The sequence below is a fragment of the Psammomys obesus genome, unplaced genomic scaffold (assembly GCF_907164565.1).
Source record: "Psammomys obesus unplaced genomic scaffold, mPsaObe1.curated_primary_1811, whole genome shotgun sequence".
Lineage (NCBI taxonomy): Eukaryota > Metazoa > Chordata > Mammalia > Rodentia > Muridae > Psammomys > Psammomys obesus.
The window spans coordinates 6,677,080-6,694,548 of NW_026590405.1; positions in this window are offsets into that span (position 1 = coordinate 6,677,080).

Genomic DNA, 17,469 nt, shown 5'->3' on the forward strand with positions numbered 1-17,469 from the left:
GGCCCTCCCCCATCAAGCACTAAGAAGATGCTGCACAGGCTCCTGACTACAGCCTGATTTTCTTGGAAACATTTTCTCAGCAGGATCTCCCTCCTCTCAGGTGATTCTCACTTGTGTCAAGTTGCCATAACACTAGCAACCCCCTCTCATCTTGTGAAGGCAGGAAGGGTTTCTCCTGTTTCTGCTGCTACATTGCACACCAGGGAGAACTGGCCTGTGAGCATCCAAGCCATTCTCCCGCATCTACCCCCGACTCTCCAGAGGAGAGTGGAGATTGCACGGCAGGCCGCCATCTCCAGTTTGGGTTTTTATCTTGTTTTTTCATCTTTTCTAAATTTCTGTGGTGTGCCACAGCACTCGTGTGCAGTTCAGAGGACATCGTGGGGGAGTAAATTCTTCCGTTGTGGGTCCCCGAGGGAGAATTCAGGCCATCAGGCTTGATAGCAGGAGCCTTTACCCGAAGAGTCATGGTGCTGGCCTACACCCTCCTTTCTTAAAGACTTTTTAAAAATGTGTATATGTAGTGCGAATTTTGGAATTTTAGTTTCTTTTAAAAAACATAAATGTTAAGGGAATATGTTTTCATTTTGACCCCTGGGTGGGGACATGAGGCTGCTTTGCAGGAACTGACTATGATTTGTCTCATGCTCTAGCCTCAGCGTAGCTTTGCCAGCTGCAGCTAGTTTCTGTTAGTTCGTGATGTTTGGAATTCTGAGAACTTTTCGGAGGATATACAAGTGCTAGGCCCCAAGAAGTGAGGTTGGATGCTGTTGGTCGCGGTTTGTCAAGCAGCAAAAAAAATGAGAAGAAGAAACTTGATATCCTGATGCTGGAGACCACACTTGCCCCAAGGACCTCCACACCCCTCATCAGCAGAGAGTAGCCTAACAGCCCCTAGTCCTTTCCCCTCGGTCCTTTTTTGTCTCCTCTTTAGTGTCAGGGTGTTGAGAAGGGTGGGAGAGGGAAAGGAGAACCCACAAAGTAGCAAATGCCAGCTACACCACGGATGGTTTGTGTGTGTGGTTGTGCAGTGTGTACCTACAGGGCCTGTGGAGGCCAGAAGAGGGCTCGGATCCCCTGCAACTGGAGTTACAGGCAGTTGTGAGATGCCCTGCGGGTCCTGGGGATGCAGGTCAGTTGGCAGTGTCTTGCCTATTGTGCACAAGGCCCTTGAGTTCCACCCCCATCATCTCGTAAACTGCATCGTGGCTCACATCTGGGTCACTTGGAAAGTGGAGGCCAGAGGATCAGAAGTTCAGGGCCATCCTTGGCTATATATCAAGTTCAAGGCCAGTCTGAGTTATGTGACCCTGTCCAGAAAAAAAAAAAAAAAAAAAAAAAAGATTCCCTGTCCTAGTGTGGGGACACTGGTCCAAACACATACGAAGAAGGACACTCCCTAGTGAAAGGCTTTTGGAACACCCAGAGATGCTGGGGCATCAGCCCAGGGAACCCCGCCCCCTTATGTAAGTAACATCTTGTGGTGGAAACGCTGTGAAACATTGACCCTCCCCATCCCAGAGGTCTCCCGGAAGAGGGTGCCCAGAGTCAATTCCTAGAAATGAGCAAGCCTGGCAGGGGGGACACGCCTTGCCAGACATGTTACAGAAATCTGTTTCCTGAGGCCTGGGCTGACCTGAGGCAGCTCCCCTGGGCTGGTAAGCCTGTGGCTGAGTCAACATTCATGAAAGAGAAGCCAGTTCCCGGGATTCCAGCCCCCCAGGGACCCTATCACATGGGAAGCTTGGCCCCTAGTCGGCTGGTTCCTGCTCAGTAAGATGGGGACCCAGAAGAAGGAAAGTCAGAGACATCTGGGAGGAAAAGGTGAGGGGGAAGGAATCAGAGGATGCGGGAAGAGGCACGACAGAGCCCCTGGAATGGTGGAAGGGGCTTCGCCAAATGTGTGCACGGGACTCTGAAGTGCCAGGAAGTGGGGAGGAAGGTGACCAGGCTTCAATGCTAGGTCTGAACCAAGGCTCTCCAGAGGCCAGCTCCATTCAGCGAAGTGTGTGTGCGTGTGTGTGTGTGCGTGCGTGTGCGTGCCTGTGTGTGTGTGTGTGTACGCACGCGCGCTCACACACAAGCACCCTTGCAGGCAGAGGACGTGGGGCAAGGGACATTGTTCAGAACCTGGAGGTTCCCAGAGGCTGTAGGAAGCAGAAGAGAGAGGATGAATGATCAGTCTGATCAAAAGGTGGCAGGGAGGCCCTTGATGTGTGAAGGGAGCCTCAGGGATTTCCACAGCTCCAACCATAGTGACAACCGCGAGCCCTGGAGACAGCTCTGTGCCGGCTGGGTTGGCTGAGCAGTCGCTCCCCCAGCCCACGCTGCCTGTGCCAGTCAGATGTTGCCAGCTAAGCAGTCCTCCCATGCAGTCCTCCCAAGCCGTGGAGCCCAGAAGGGGGAAAGATGCAGGCAGAGGAACCTTTCTTGAGATTCACAGGAGACTTGGGAGACTAGATTGAGGGTCTGGGAGCGGACACCTCTCACAGACAGCACCCAGCTGTCTAAAGGTAATAGGATGCTTCAGAGTGGGCCCTTAAACCAGGGCAGGGTAGCACCCACACTACAGGAGTTCAAGGCCAGCCTCAGATACACTGTGAGCACATAGCTAGGCTATAAGACTAGAAGAGGAAGAGGCGCAGGAAGTGATCAAGATGGCCTTAATCTCCAGGCTTTCAACCCTTCCAGAGGGATGGGGGATCGCCATAGTCCTGCCCGACTGTGGGGAATGATGGTGTCTCTACCTCCCAGGCCCAGAGAGGCATGCCAGCACCTCCCCTCCCCCTCCGCCTCCCTGGGAGGAGGAAAATGTGGTGCCTTGGCCCATTCTGCAAAGAGGTAAACTGAGGGTACTGGGTAAAGTGCTGGCCTGATAGGCACAGGGCCCAGGTCAGGCCTGTGCATGAGCTAAACACACAAAGACCTCGCAGGCCAGTGGCCACCCAGCCCTCCATACTGGCTCTCCGTTCTTGCCCCCAGCCTCGTCCCAAGGTCTCCCTTGACTGGGACAAGAAAAAGACCCTAGGGCACTCCAAGGGACGGCAGCTTCTTTCAGCTGGGTAGATGCACTAGCATGGCCACCAGGCAGGGAGAGTGATGGCTGAGGGCCTGGCCATCCTTCACGGGCCAGAGCAGCCGCCTCCTATATCACCATTAGCAGCCGGTGTGCTGGAGAGATCAGAGAAGCAAGGGCGAGCTCACACCCCTAGGCAAAAGGAAGGTGCCTGCTTGAGGTGAGCTGGGGTGGGGGCGGGAATGGCACCACCATGACCTCTGAACCCTCTGTGGGCAGCCAGGGCAAGGGGCCCAAGCTCCAGCCCTGTGCCAGGGATGGCTTCCAGAAAGGAAAAATACCCAGTGTTGGCCCTCAGGCTTGAGCCCAGGGGCCTGTCACAGTGTGTCCATATGAATGCTGAAGCCAGGGAAGGCTTTCGCAAGTGGCGGGCTGTGAAGGACGGAAGAGCAAGAGCGGCTGTGGGTCTCTGCTCCAGGCCTCCTTTGCTTCCAGCCATCGTGGTCCCCTCTCAGTGTGATTGTTCCTCGTGTCTCCTGTGTCCCATGTGCTCTATGCTTTTGCTCACCACTGTGATGTAGCAAATGTTCCGTTTGTGCATTTGGAGTGAGGGAGTGAGGGAGTGAGGGAGTGAGTGAGTGAGTGAGTGAATGAATGGCTAGCTTCTCCTCACTCTCACAATGGGGTGGTCAGTGTCATCAGAGCGGAAAGCGGGGGAAGACCCCCTGCTGGCTTCATGGGGGGTGGGGAGGCCTGGGAGGGGGCAAGCCTGGCCTGAGTGGAGTGTCATCTGGATCCTGGCCTGACTGGAGCTGGCAGGAGGCAGGCCTGGCAGGAGAGCGTGTGGAGAATGGATTTCCTGTACCCTTTTCCACCAGCCCCACAGGCCTGCCCCAGAGCCTGGGGTCCTCCCACAGCCTGGGCCCCTTCCTTCTGGGGCCTCTCCATTCCCTAAGTCTGATTGTCCACAGTGATTTGTGGCCCTGACAAGGTGAATTGTGGGTAAAGCAGCTGTCCAAATTGGGAACAAATTGGAACAGCGGCTCTAGCCGGCTGCCATCCATCACAGAGGAGGGCTGCCTCAGCACTGCCGCCAGCCTTCCCTTGCCTATCCCAGAGGTGAAGGAAACAGCCCTCTTCCCACCAACACTGGGGCGGCCGTGGGGTGGCTGGGGGGCAGCAAGAGAGAGGCCAAGTCCCTCGGTCCTGGACTGTCCTCTATCCTGATCTCAATGCACATCCAGGACCTGCTGAAATCATCCTGGTGTCAGCAGAAATCACACGTGCAACTGGCCACCCAGTTTTTTGTTTTGTTTTGTTTTTCAAGACAGGGTTTCTCTGTGTAGCCCTGGCTGTCCTAAAACTCACTCTGTAGACCAGGCTGGCCTCGATCCTCTTGCCTCAGCTCCTGAGTACTGGGATTACACATGTAAGCCATTTTGCCTAATGGCTTTTTTTTTTTTTTCATTTTTATGAAATAATTAGAATGAATATTGTTTGAACTCATAGTCAACAGCTAATAATCTGGACTTTTTGCCCGCCTCTGTAATCCCAGCCTTGAGGAGGCTGAGACAGGAGGAGTCAAAGTTCAAGGCCAACCTGGGCTACAGAGAGAAAGATCTTGTCTCAATTAAAGCAAACAAAGCAATAGGCTGGGGAAATGCCTTGGTAGGTGAGAGTATGAGCTGCTTAAGCACCGGAACTTGAGGTAGGATGCCCAGAGCCCACAGAAAAGATCTGGGGCTTGAAGCCCCAGTGCTGGGGGGGGGGGACTGGGCAGTGGTCGTGATGCCTTTAATTCCAGCACTTACCAGGGCAGGGGCAGGCGGAGCTCTGAGGCAGGGGCCAGCCTGGTCTATGGAGCAAGTTCCAGGCCAGCTAGAGCTACAGGGAGAAACCCTATCTCCAGATAACACGACAGGAGCATCCCTGGCATTTACTGGCCTGCGGGTCTAGCCAATCGGTGCACATCTGTGCACACACCTGCACACACCTGTGCAGGCACAATGAGGATGTCCGGTGTTACAAATCCACAGTCCGGAACACTGAGCGGTGGACAGTTAAGAAAGCAGAAGGCCCTGCTCACTGGGAAGAATCCATTACCAAACACTGCATGTGAGAATAACCAACTCCTCAGTGGCTTCCTACGCTGTGAGCCAAAGAGCTCCAAGCAAGCAGCGAGTCTGAGCCTTGGTCTCTTTCTGCCTCCTTCCCCTGAGACAGCAGTCCTGGAACTCCAGATGCCAAGGCTTGGGGAGGCGGGGGTCACAGAGCATGTCCAGCCACCCAACCACCCCAGACGTGGAGCTCCACAGAGGGGGGCAGGATAGAAAGACAGGAAAGGAGGCGGGAGACCACACAGTCGGGAAAATGCTTGTGATGGGAGCTGAAGCACCTGCTTTAGATCCCTCAACCCAGGTGAAAAGCAGCTGCCAGGGCGGAGGGACCCTGAGCTCTGACTAGCTTGGTTCCCAGCAGACTTCAGGAGCCACATGAGTCTTCGGTTCCACGGATCTCAGCGCCCTCTTCTGTCCTCCACAGGCACCTGTGTGCACATGGTGGGCATAAAGACAGACAGACGGACAGAGAGAGAGACAGAGAGACAGAGAGAAGAGAACATTTAAAAAGACAAGGGGGGCATGGGAGAGAGAAGCCCCACGCTCAGGAGTCCTGCAGAGCCTCTTGCCTTGCCTTCCGAGAATCAACAATTCTAGCACAGGCATTTACTAGGAAGGTTGCCAGCACCAAGTCAATATTCCTTTCATGGACAAGAATGTTAAACCAGCAATGAGCCAGTCTTCAAGCGCGGCCTCACTCTATTCCTACACTTCTGAGAATTTGGAACAAGACCAAACCCTTCTGTGCAGAAAGAACAACTTCCTTACAGCTCCCATCACCTGCAGTTCTACGTCATCATCTGTGCTCAGGCGCCGCCCTATGATACCACTTAGGTGCTGGACACCCTTGAGATGTAACCTCAGATGCCACCAAAGCCATGGGACAAGGTCACTGCAAAGACACTGGCTGCTCGAAGAAGCCCAAGCCCACACTCTTCGGTATGTCTGTCTGAGTACCTCTCTCTCTCTCTCTGATTTTTTGAGACAGGGTTTCTCTGTGTAACCCTGGCTGTTCTGGAATTCACTTTGTAGACCAGGTAGAGGTTGAACTCAGTCTCCTGTTGCTGGGATCAAAGATGTGTGATGAGCAGCTCTCTTAACTATCATGCTTAAATATGTCTTTAATAAATTCCAAATCTGCTTCACACTGGCTTATTCTGAAATTCTTTTCTGTAAAAAATCAAAGAATCTGCTTTGGGCTGTCAATGTGGCCCATTAGGTAAAGGAGCTTGTTGCCAAGCCTGAGGACCTGAGTTCAAGCCCAGGCAGCCTCGTGGAAGGAGAGCACTGACTCCGAGTGCTGGCCTCTGACCTCCACGTGTACAGGAAATAAGAGTTAGTAAAGAAAACTCCTCGGGCTGGGAGTAGCAATATGGGCTGTGCCTCTCTGTCTCTACTGCGGTTAACATTCTCAGGGTGTGTGTCTGTCTGATGGGCAGGGCCTTCCCTGCAGGCCTCCATGATCTTCGAGTAAGTCTCCCCTGAGCCAGTCCTCTGGGGCTCTGAGCAGGAAGAATGGTGTAGTTAGCTAAAAAAAAAAAAAAAAAAAATCCACCTCCCCCCTAAAGGTACATCCACTGCCTAAATCCAGACACTATAAGTACAACCTGTACTCAGATAAGGATCCTTAAAAGGTAAATTTGTACTGGCTTTCTCTGGCTGGCCCTAAATGCTGTCATGCACCCTAATGAGAGCTCTGGCTGCATGGCGGTGAGCCTGGCCAGCGAGTGACATCACGACAAGCCAGGAAATGCGGCTGAGACAAGGGAGCGTGCCCGCCAAAGGGAGGAGAGAGGAGCTCAGCCTTGCTGACACCCCGATAAAGGCTTCTGGCCTCCTGAATTGTGAAAGATTCTCTGTTGTTATAACACCAAGTTGGTTATAATGTGTTGTTACAGCACCAGGAAAGTAATACAGGCATGAGCTAGCGTCATGCTGTGTGTGTGGAGAAAGAATGCTCACATGTGGAGGCAGAAGTGGGTGGGATAGACAGAGCCCCAAGGCACTGGGCACCCCTAAAAGCAGCGTTTCCACCACATAAGTCAGCACTTGCCCCCCTTAGACCGATTTGCACTGATTTCCTGTCACTTGAGGGTGTCTGATTAACACCCTCACCTGACAGGTGTCTAACCCTCACATCGAGCGCAGCTCAGTGATGAACACCTGCAATCCCAGCATCAGAAGCGGAGGTAGGAGGATCTCCTGCTTGTGACCAAGCTCAATGGCAGCCAGCCTGGCATGGTGGCTGATGGGAAATCGTTTGGTTGTTTTGCTTTATCATGTCATAGTCCCTTTGTTTTTCTTCTCGTGTTATTTGTTGAGAACTTCATATGCATATACAATGAAATTTCCTACTAATCTTCTGTTTTGTGCTTGTTTTTATTTCGGGGTTTGGTTTGTTTGAGGCAGGGTTACTGGCCCTCCAGCTAACTCCCTATGTAGCTGAGGATGACCTTGAACTCCTGAACGTTTGATCTCTATATATCAAGCACTGGCTTTACAAGAGCAGCAAACACACCCAGTTCATCAGGTGCTGGAGATGAAAGCCAGGGCCTCAGGCATGCTGACCGAGGACTCTGCCAGCCAAGCCACGTCACCAGGGACAGTTAACCTCGACTGTCATCTGAAAGGGGCATCTCTGGTCACATGTTTGACAGTGTTTTAGAGATTGCCTGAGGTTGGGACAGCCAACCCGAGGGTCAGCTATTCTAGCCTGCGGCTCAGGTTCCGGAATGAGGAAGCCAGCCGTGCACCAGCATTCACTCCTGCCCGCTTCCTGTGGACACACTGTGACCCCGGCTTCATTCTCCCTCTCTGGCCACCACAAAGGCCTGCACACTACAGCCACGGGTGGGAACGAGCCCTTCACCGCTTCAGGCGCCTTGTCAGGTGTTTTGTGTTAGCGGTAAGAAAACCGGAAGCTCAGTGGTTAAGAGCTTTTGCTGCTCTTACAGAGGGTGGGGTTTGGTTCCCTGGACCTGCATTGAGCAGCCATTTATAACTTCAGTTCCAGGAGCCCCAACACCCTTTTCTGCTCTTTGTAGGCACCCACACATAAGTAGCAGACACATGGGCTACACCTAAAGATAAATGAATAAAGTCAAGGGTGGTGGCACAGGCCTTTAACTCCAGCACTCGGGAGTCAGAGGCAGGAGGGTCCTTGAGTTCAAGGCCAACCTGGTCTACAGAGTGAGTTCCTAAACAAAAAGAGGAAAAAGAAGAAGCGGGAAGAGGAGGAGGAGGAGGAGAAGGGAAAAGCCGGAGAGTAAATCTCTGAAAGAATAGAAACAGAAAAATCAGATCTCTGACCCCACAATCCAGCTTCCTGCATCAAGAAAATAACCTGTATTCATGAAGACAGTGAGGAAAGAGAGGGGCAGTGTGCAGGCGACAGCCAGCGTTCGGTCATAAATCACAATCCGTCCATGCTGGGGACGCTGTCATCACTGCAAGCCATGTTCCCATGCTCGTTACAAAATAGCAAGTGAAAAGCCAACCGTTAGATAAATATGCATGCGTACAATATGCATACATTTGTGGGCGCACACAAACAGGGCGCCTCCAAGCATTGTGCACGCGGGAGCAATCTTCTGCCTCCTTTCCTCAAGCAGGTAGCCCCTCCCTCTCCAGTGGTAGCCACTCAGTGTTATTCCCCCGTGTACTTTTAAATATTTACTGCCTGTGTATGCATCCATAAGCAATGTCTAATGCCACGGGTACATTTTTACATCTTAATAAACAGGAGGCAGCTTGGTGGGACCCACTCTTTCTCAGCCAGCACCGGGTGTGAGCATTTAATCTATCTTGATAACTTGTGTTGTGAGTTCATTAATTTTAACTGCTGTCAAGAATTCCATTTCCGAGTGGCCCCCATTTTTATTTCCTCTCCCTCTGGCTCGTAAAAGCTGAGATTATTGACAATGCTGTTGGCTCCGACATGCTGGGTCCCTCGGTTTTCCTTGTGTACACAGGTGAGGCTGTCTTTGGGGACATGCACCCCAGCACGCCAGGGTCCCCTCCTCCCAGGATGCCTCTTTGTGTTCCTAAGTCAGGGAGCCAAGGTGAGCCTCTCATCTGCTTCCCCAGAGGGCTTGGCTCCCGTGCTCTCCAGGCTGCTGGGAGGGCGCAGTGTCTCCACCGAGGCTCAGCCATGCTCCTTCACTGCCTGTGACCAAGAATCTCCACCAGACTCAGCCCCTCCTCCTCGCCCTGTCATCAGACTCACGGGCCAGAGTGAAGCCACCGGCCTGTAGTCCCACGGAGCAGTTCTTGTTCTCTGCAGCTGAAGGCAGCCTGAGACATTAAGGGGGTGTGAGCCGATCTGGGGGCGAACAACCCTGGACAGTGAGGGTGAGGCTGCAGCACGCACCAGCATGGGCAGAGGACCTCAGCAAGCTCCGGGGACTTGGGGAAGGAGGCCTGGCTGACCGCTGTGGAGTGCAAGCCCCAGGCTGCAGGACATCCTGGCTCTGACCCATCAGATGCAGCCAGGAGGGAGCCCTCTCTGGTTTCGGGATGGCAGCGTTCACTGGCCTGTGGGAACCAGGGGGCCCTTAGGAGGTCCCTGTCCCCCTGAGGCCCTGGACCTCCTGTCTCATCGAGGGATGCAGGAGGCTTAAAATGAGAAGCCTGTTCCAGAGCATGTGGCTTATGGGAGAGCTTTGGCCAAATCAATTAATGATAAAAACCCTTGAGCAAATATGGCCACTTTTAATATTTTTTTAAATGTTCCGATTTGAATGGCAAAAGAAATTAAATTAAGAACTGAGACTCCAGGTCAGAACCTGGCTGCTGGAGATGGTTTTTAATCTCCCATTAAACGATTTCTCTTCTGATAGCTTTTGTCAGCTTGTTCAGTGTAATGACCCAGGACATGCAGCCCGCTGACCCCTTCTTCCTCCCCCGTAGCCAGGGAGAGGGCACGACAGGCAACCAAGTAATCTGCCTCTTGGTATGCCAATGGGCAGAAGGACCACAGGAACAGAAAATGAGGGACGGACATAACAGTACTGGGTGAGCACTGGCCATCGTTTACAGCTCTAATTAGAGGGGAGCCAACCAAAACCCAGGAAGCAAGGGTTTTGTAGGCCGCAGAAGCCAGGGTGGGACCCGGGGGTGAGGACATCAGCCACGGTGGGGGGTGGTCCCACTGCCCCAGTGTGGTCCCCAAATCTCCATCTCCTCCCAGGATATCGCTGAGGCCTGTAGAGCTCAGTCTGGGAGGGAGGTTCACTCTCCATCTCTGAGGGTTTCTTGCCTAATGGAAGCCATAGCTTCTGTGCCTGGGTCCCGCCTCCTGCCTGTGTGGTAACAGACAAAACGGGATTTCAGGAGGCTCCCAGGATGGTAGACACAAACGCCTGTGCTGAAAAGTTCTGATCGGAGCTACAAGGGAAGTTAATTTCAGGTTTTGTGAGAACAAGACTGGGTGGCTGGGACGCAGTGCTGTCTTCAGCAAGAAGTCCTTGTGGAGGATATGGCGGTTTGAATAAGAATGGCTCTGGCTGCCACAGGCTCATTGTCCTAGCCCACATCTGCTACTCTGTGGGTTCTCTTTCTTCCACCCTTATCCACCCTTTTTCTCCCAGCCTTTCAATCCCTTAACACTAGAAAGGAGAGGGGAAAAAATAGAGAGGAAAGGAGAGATCCCTGAATGAAGTCAAGGGGTCAGAAAGAGGAGACATTATTGTTAGACTACTTCCTGCTGATTAGGGGCATCCAGCAATGTGGGGCAAGTTTGATCTTCGCCTTCAGGATATCTAATTCCTCCTCCTTCTCCTCCTCCTCCTTCTTTGTGCATGACTACTTAATAAACCATGACCAACAGCAACCAACTACCAACCAACAACCCAACATCCCCTCCTCTCAGAGCCTAGCGTTTATATACCCTCTGAAAAGTTCCCAAAATTTCCAACATCACACAGTCACAGAAACTACCTGCAGCTGGCAAAACCACGCCTCTGCTAGGGCACGAGGCAAATCATAGCCAGCTGTAAAGCAGCCCCACACCTGGGATTAAAACGAAAACGTTCTTATAATATTTCTGTGTTTGTTTTTTTGTTTTGTTTTTTAAGAAACAAAAAATTGCAGAATTCCCACTACAGTTAGTCATCAGGGAGTGACACTACTTGGGAAGGATTAGGTGTGGCCTTATTAGAGGAAATTGTCACTGGGGGTGGGCTTTGAGATTTCAAAAGCCCAAGCCAGGCCCTGTGTCTCTTCCTGCTGCCTGTGGATCCAGGGGCAAAATTCTCGGCTACTTCTCCAGCACCATATCTGCCTGCGTGCTGCCATGCTCCCTGACGTGATGACAATGACTAACCTCTGAAACTGTAAGCCAGCCCCAGCTAAATTCTCTCTTTTATAAGAGTTGCCATGCTCATGGTGTCTCTTCACAGCAGAAGAACACTGGCCAAGACAGAGGAGGTGGGAGCCCCAGGAGGCCATGCCTGGCTGAGGGAAGATGGAGCTGGCCAGGAAGATGACACGCAAGACATGTCCCCACCAAGCTGTGGAGACCCTGCCCCCACACGCACAGTTACACACACCAGGCCTGTGTGCACACATACCCAGCCCCATACACCCAAACCAGGCTTTGTGAGGCGTAGACATCACAGATAGCCCCTTCCCCTGTGCATGCAGACATGAGCAGGTACACCCACGCTGAACAGTCCTGGGGAAAGCTCCCAAGGGTGTATCCCACACAGAGTGAGAAGGAATACCCTTTCCACTATACTTGTGCTCCTAGAGAGGGTCAGTCTTTGAGGAGGGGTGCTTTTCTGTCGAGAGCAATCGTGAGGAAGAGGGGGCCAACTTGCAGCTGCTTGTCCTCAGAGCCTTGAACTAGAGAATGGGCGCTGCCCCCGAGGGGATGAGTAGGCAGCCCCTGACGGTCCGCTGTAGTGAAGACACTACTCCCTTCCTCTTCAAGCTTCACTCCCAGCCCTCCTGCTGCGGTCACATGCTTCTCTCTCTTGAGCTAGGGGACACGCACACATAAATGCCAGGGTATGTGCACATGAGCGGAAGGGTGCGTGCGTTCATACATGTGTAAGACAGCAGGTATCCTCCATTGCTCCCTGGCTTATTGCCTTGAGACTGGCTCTCTTGCAGAACTCTCATCACACGGGCGGTGCTCATTGTCCAGTCCCCTTCTCAGGACTGGAGTTGCAGGCACAAGCATGCCTGGTTCTTTCTGTGGGTGTCTGAGTCCACACTTGGGCCCCCTGAGCATACGGAGCAAGTGTCCTCCTCACCCACACACCATCTCCTAGTCTGCTGTCCCTTCATTGTGTCCCCTGCCTGTTTCTGACACATCCCCCCATCCCCTGAGACTGGTCTCATAGCTTCTGCTTCCCTCTCAGAGAGCCAGGGGACGAGGCAGCCTCTCCTGCGGGAGTCTGGCCTCATCCCTGAGCCTGGGGGCACTGGAGGCGGGGGGGGGGGCATACTCTGCTCCTGGTTCTTGGAGAATTGGCCGTCTGTTTGCCCTGAGCTGACAGGCAGCAGTCACTCAGCACCAAGGGCTGTTCTCAGCACTCTCAGACTCCTGGCCACAAGTCCCTGACCCCATCCCTGCCGCCTCCATCTTTGGTGGGCATCACTGCTGGCTGGTTGTGTCCCTCGAGAGCCCTGGGCCTGCCGGTCCTGAGCAAACGCTGTTTCCTTTCTCCTCTAGGGAGCAAACCTAACAGCTACAAAGGGCTGGCTTCTGAGGAAGGGGCTGCTTGCCCAGGCTGCCGCCCTGCTCCTATCCTTACAGCCCTGTAAGCCGGCTCTGCCTGGCTACTGATGCTCCTCCCCAGTGCAACCCCCAACACCCCACCTTTGTGGTAACTGAAACAAGCTTCTTCTTAAAGCCTGGCTGCTGCAGGTCTGACGGTGTGTGCGCTTGGGCCCAGGGCAGCTCTCCGCAGCTCTGCCTCTGCTTCATCTGCGCAGCTGCGGTGCCCAAGCCTCCTGCAGAAAGACAAAGAGAAGAAGCTGTGTTCTGGAGCTAAACTGAGAATTATTTTTGGCGATCTGGGGCCAAGGTTTACCCTTAGTGGCCAGCAGACACCAGCGGCAGCCATAGCTGCCTTCTGAAGCTCAAATCAAAGTGGTTGGAAGCTGGGCTGGCTCCCAGCAGGGAAGCCAGCGGCTCAGTCTCTGTGAGGAGAAAGGCATGAGACTGCAGAGTCAGGGGACACATTTTAAAGGGTTGTTCAAGGCTTGGGGTGCGGCTGGGCTGCTGGAGTGCACAGAGCCCTGGGTCCCATCCCCGACACTGTGATGCTCAGGACAGGAAGCAGGAGGATCAGAAGTGCAGTATCAGCCTCTGCCCAGGATGCAAAAATAGTGCCAGGTATGGATCCGCCCTTAACACCAGGCCTCAAGCCTGCAGATGTCAGCGTGGAGGCCAGTCGGGGCCACGTAGTGAGACCCTGTCTCAGAATAAAGAAGTATTCTGAGAAATGCCCATGGGATGGCCAAATGCAAGAAGCCTCAGAATTCAGGATAAACTTGGTACTAAGGGATGGACCATCTGGGTTCCAGACCTCACCTCCAAGGAGAGCCCAGGCCTGGTCCCCTGGAGAGCCCAGGCCTGGTCCCCTGGAGAGCCCAGGCCTGGTTCCCTGGAGAGCCCAGGCCTGGTTCCCTGGCTTTCCTGCCCCAGCCACACTGTGTACCCAGCCTTGCCCTGGCTGCGCCGAAGGGGACATGGCGAGCTTAGATGCCCATGTGTGCAGAAACTGTATGGAGGAAATGGTAGGCAGGCGTTGGGGCAAGGGCCTCTCTCCTTGTAGGTGCGAGCGACCATGGTGGGTGTGTCCGGAGGGAGACGGCCAACGCGGCAGAGCCTGGGTGCAGCATCACCCCCTCTGAGCTTGCCACAGTGCTCTCTCTTTGTCCTGTGACCCCAGCCCGAGGTCCACCTCAGGACACTGTGAGGATTATAGCTGCGGGACAGCGAGCCAAATTTGACAGCCATGCCGGATCCCAGCCAGCCCTCACCAACCCCCATGCTTGCCTCCACTCATCCACCGTAAACCCAGCACCCATTTCAGGCCAGATGCTGAGGCAGAGGCTTAGGACTCCACAGCAAAGCAAGCACAAGAAATCCCTTCTCTCAGGGCGCCCACCTTCTAGCTGGGAAAGTACATTTCTATATATGTGTGTATGTGTGTGTGTGTGTGTGTGTGTGTGTGTGTGTGTGTAAAGGTCAGGGCACAATCTTAGGTGTCTGACATTGGTTCCACAGAAGCCTCATTTAAAAATTTTTATTTTTATTTATGTGTCTGTGTGCATGCATATGTGTTTATGTGCGTGCAGATGCAGGTGCCGGCGGAAGCCAGAAGAGGGCGGTGAAGCTCCCGGAACTGGAGTTACTTGACGTGAGCCACTTGCCGTGAGTGCTGGGAACTGAACTTGAGTGGTGTGCCAAGGCAGCAGGCCTCTTCAACCACTAAGCAACTTTCCAGCCCTCCATCTGCTTTTAATTCTTTTATTTTGATTTTATGTACATGAGTGTTTTGCCTGCATATGTATGAGCACCACATGAGTCGGAGAGCCTGTGGCGGCCAGAAGAGGGTGTCCGATCCCCTGGAGCTGGAGTTACAGACTGTGGAGTTGTGAGCCTCCTATGGGTGCTGGGAAACAAACCCAGGTCCTCTGCGGCAAGTGCTCTAAGCAGCTGCTCATCCTCTCCACACATGCACACTTTCAACAGGGGCCCCCTGCAGGCCTGGAGCTCACCAGATAGGCTGACTGACTGGCCCAGAGATCTTCCCCGGGATTTTATGTCAGAGCTGGGATTATGTCAGCCTGGATTCTCTTTCTGGGGCTCCCTCACGCTTGCTGCAGCAAAGGTTTTACCAGCTAGCCCCAGCCTGGAAATCTAGGTTAAGAGAGAAAATAGCTAGTATGCGAATGGTTATCACACGCCAGCTTTGGCTGAGATCAAGGATAGTATGCCAGGAAAGTGAGATGGAGCCGAGGAAACAACAGTACGAGGGAGTGTGGAAGGAGGGAGGACAGCCAGGAAGTCCTTCCAGGGAAATTTAACCAGACCTGAGTGAAGCTAGCACGGCCAGCCGCTTGCTGCAGGCTCATCCAGTGGCAGTTGCAAAGGCCCCTGAGCAGGAGTGAACTTGGGATGGTCCAGGGCTCACCAGGAGAGGCTGCAAGAGGAAGAGAAAAGGAGAGCTGGAAGGCATCAGGCCACAGAAAGGACCTGGTCAAGGTCACACTGCTCACCTTGGATCTGGCCTGAGGAGGGGGAGCTATCAAAGGCTGAGCAGACTAGTGGGGTCAGACTGGGGTCTTCGCAAGAGCAAGTAGTCAGGCGACGGAGGGGGCTGGCTAGGAAGCTGCTGGACTCCCACAGCGAGCCCAGACCTTTGGGGGGGAAGGTGGTGACGGGAGCTGGGTATAGTTAGAAGGCAGAGCTGACAAGCTTTGCTGACAGTCTGGCTTTGAGAAACGGCTGTTGCTGCATAGCAAACCACCCCCAGTCCTCGGCGGCTTAAAACGACCAGAGTCATCAGTTCTGCTCGGGGTGTGCAGACTCAGGCAGCCCCCACCCCACCCCACGTGACAGCAGGGGTCCCCCTGGAGGCAGCCACCCTTCCAGAAGTGCTTGCCCAAATGCTGGCAGCACGTGCAGCCACTGTTCAAACCTGGGACCTGCGGCCTGGCCTGTCCTCACCGGGTCTGTGGGGTGTTCCCTGAGCATTTCATGCCACAGCAGATGCCTTCCAACAGGTATCCCAGGAAGCCAGAGGCAGCAGCAAGGCTGTGACCAAGCTCTGAAAGCATGGGAGCTTGGCTTCTGCTGCCTCCCATTGAGCAAGTGAGCTGGGCAGGGCTACACCGACCGCCACTCATCAGGGAGGCTTGTGGCTTTGGGTGTGAGGGAAGAAACTAGCGCGTCACTGTGGGACTCTCTCCAAAGTGATGTCCCCAGAGCCATCACCTAACCCTCCACAGAGAGCTACATGACCTTGCCACGCCCATCTCCCTGGCTGGGAAGGGAGTCGACCACTCTTCCTGTCACTAGAAGTGATAGTGTAGAAGACCAATGTCCATTCTGGTCCTGAGTACTTCCTTCAGTACTCAGCCAAGACCTGGTCCTCCCAGGAAGGAGCTGTGCTCATTCAGAACCTCCTGAGAACGCCCTGGACACCTGTGCTTGGAAGACACTTGCAGAGAGGGGACCAGGCCTTCCCCTGCGCACTCCTGCCGCGTCGGGCCTGGCACCAAACCGGAACTACTCAGGGTGGCCTCCCTCCGGAAAGAGGCGGCTAGCCCAGCCCACTAATGCCTGGGTATGTTTTCGGATTTCTTTGAGCCTATGTTTATCAGGGCATAATCAAACATCAGCGGACCCAGAGGCATCAGTCCAGCCCCACCCTGCTGCAACCCCGCTGCTGCTGTGCCGGGCAGCACGGCAAGGACCCTGACAAGCCTGACCCAGAAGGGGGCAGGGGTGGAATGCAGCTGGGAGCTGGGAGCACGCAGCTCCCACCCCAATCAGACCACTGTCCTGCACACACATACCCAGAGGGCGGAAGTTACCAACCCCCACAATATCAACACAACAGATGCCGCCCAGAAAAGCACCAGCACAAACTCTCACCCTCATCCACGAAAGGGCCGTGTGGGACCAGAATTCTGCCTTCCTGCAGTTCCCAGGTAAGTGGGAGGAGGGTGCAGAACAAGGGTCTGGCTCTGGCTAGACCTGAGGCCTTCTGGGTAGACACAGACCCCTGGCTGGAGGTCCACTGAGCAGGGTCATAGGCAGCAGTCATGTCAAGGGAGCCTATGACAGCCAGAGCACCCCAGTACATGAGCCTGTCGCCTGGGAAACTTTCTTTACTTCCCTGGAAATGTGTTTGCCCATCTACAAAATGGGGAGAGGACAAAAGAGAGGAAGGAGGGGGTGGGACAGCGCTTACTAACCACAGGAGTCAGGGGAAGCACTGAAGAGAGAGGAGGTTTGGGCATGGCTCGACGGCAGAGCACGGGTCCAGAATCCACTAATGAGCGGCTGGAAACGTGCCTCAGCAGCAGAGGGCTTGCCTGGCACACACAAGATCCTGAGCTCGATCCCCAGACCCACCAAAAGAGGGTGAAGGGGCAGAGCCAGAGAAAGTGTCAATCAAGTAAAGTGGCACATGCCTTTAATCCCAGCACTCTGCAGACAGAGGCAGGTTGGTTTCTGTGAGTTCGAGGCCAGCCTGGTCTACAAAGTGAGTTCCAGGACAGCCATAACTACACAGAGAAACCCTGACTTGAAAGACCCAAAATACATACATACATACATACATACATACATACATACATACATACATACAT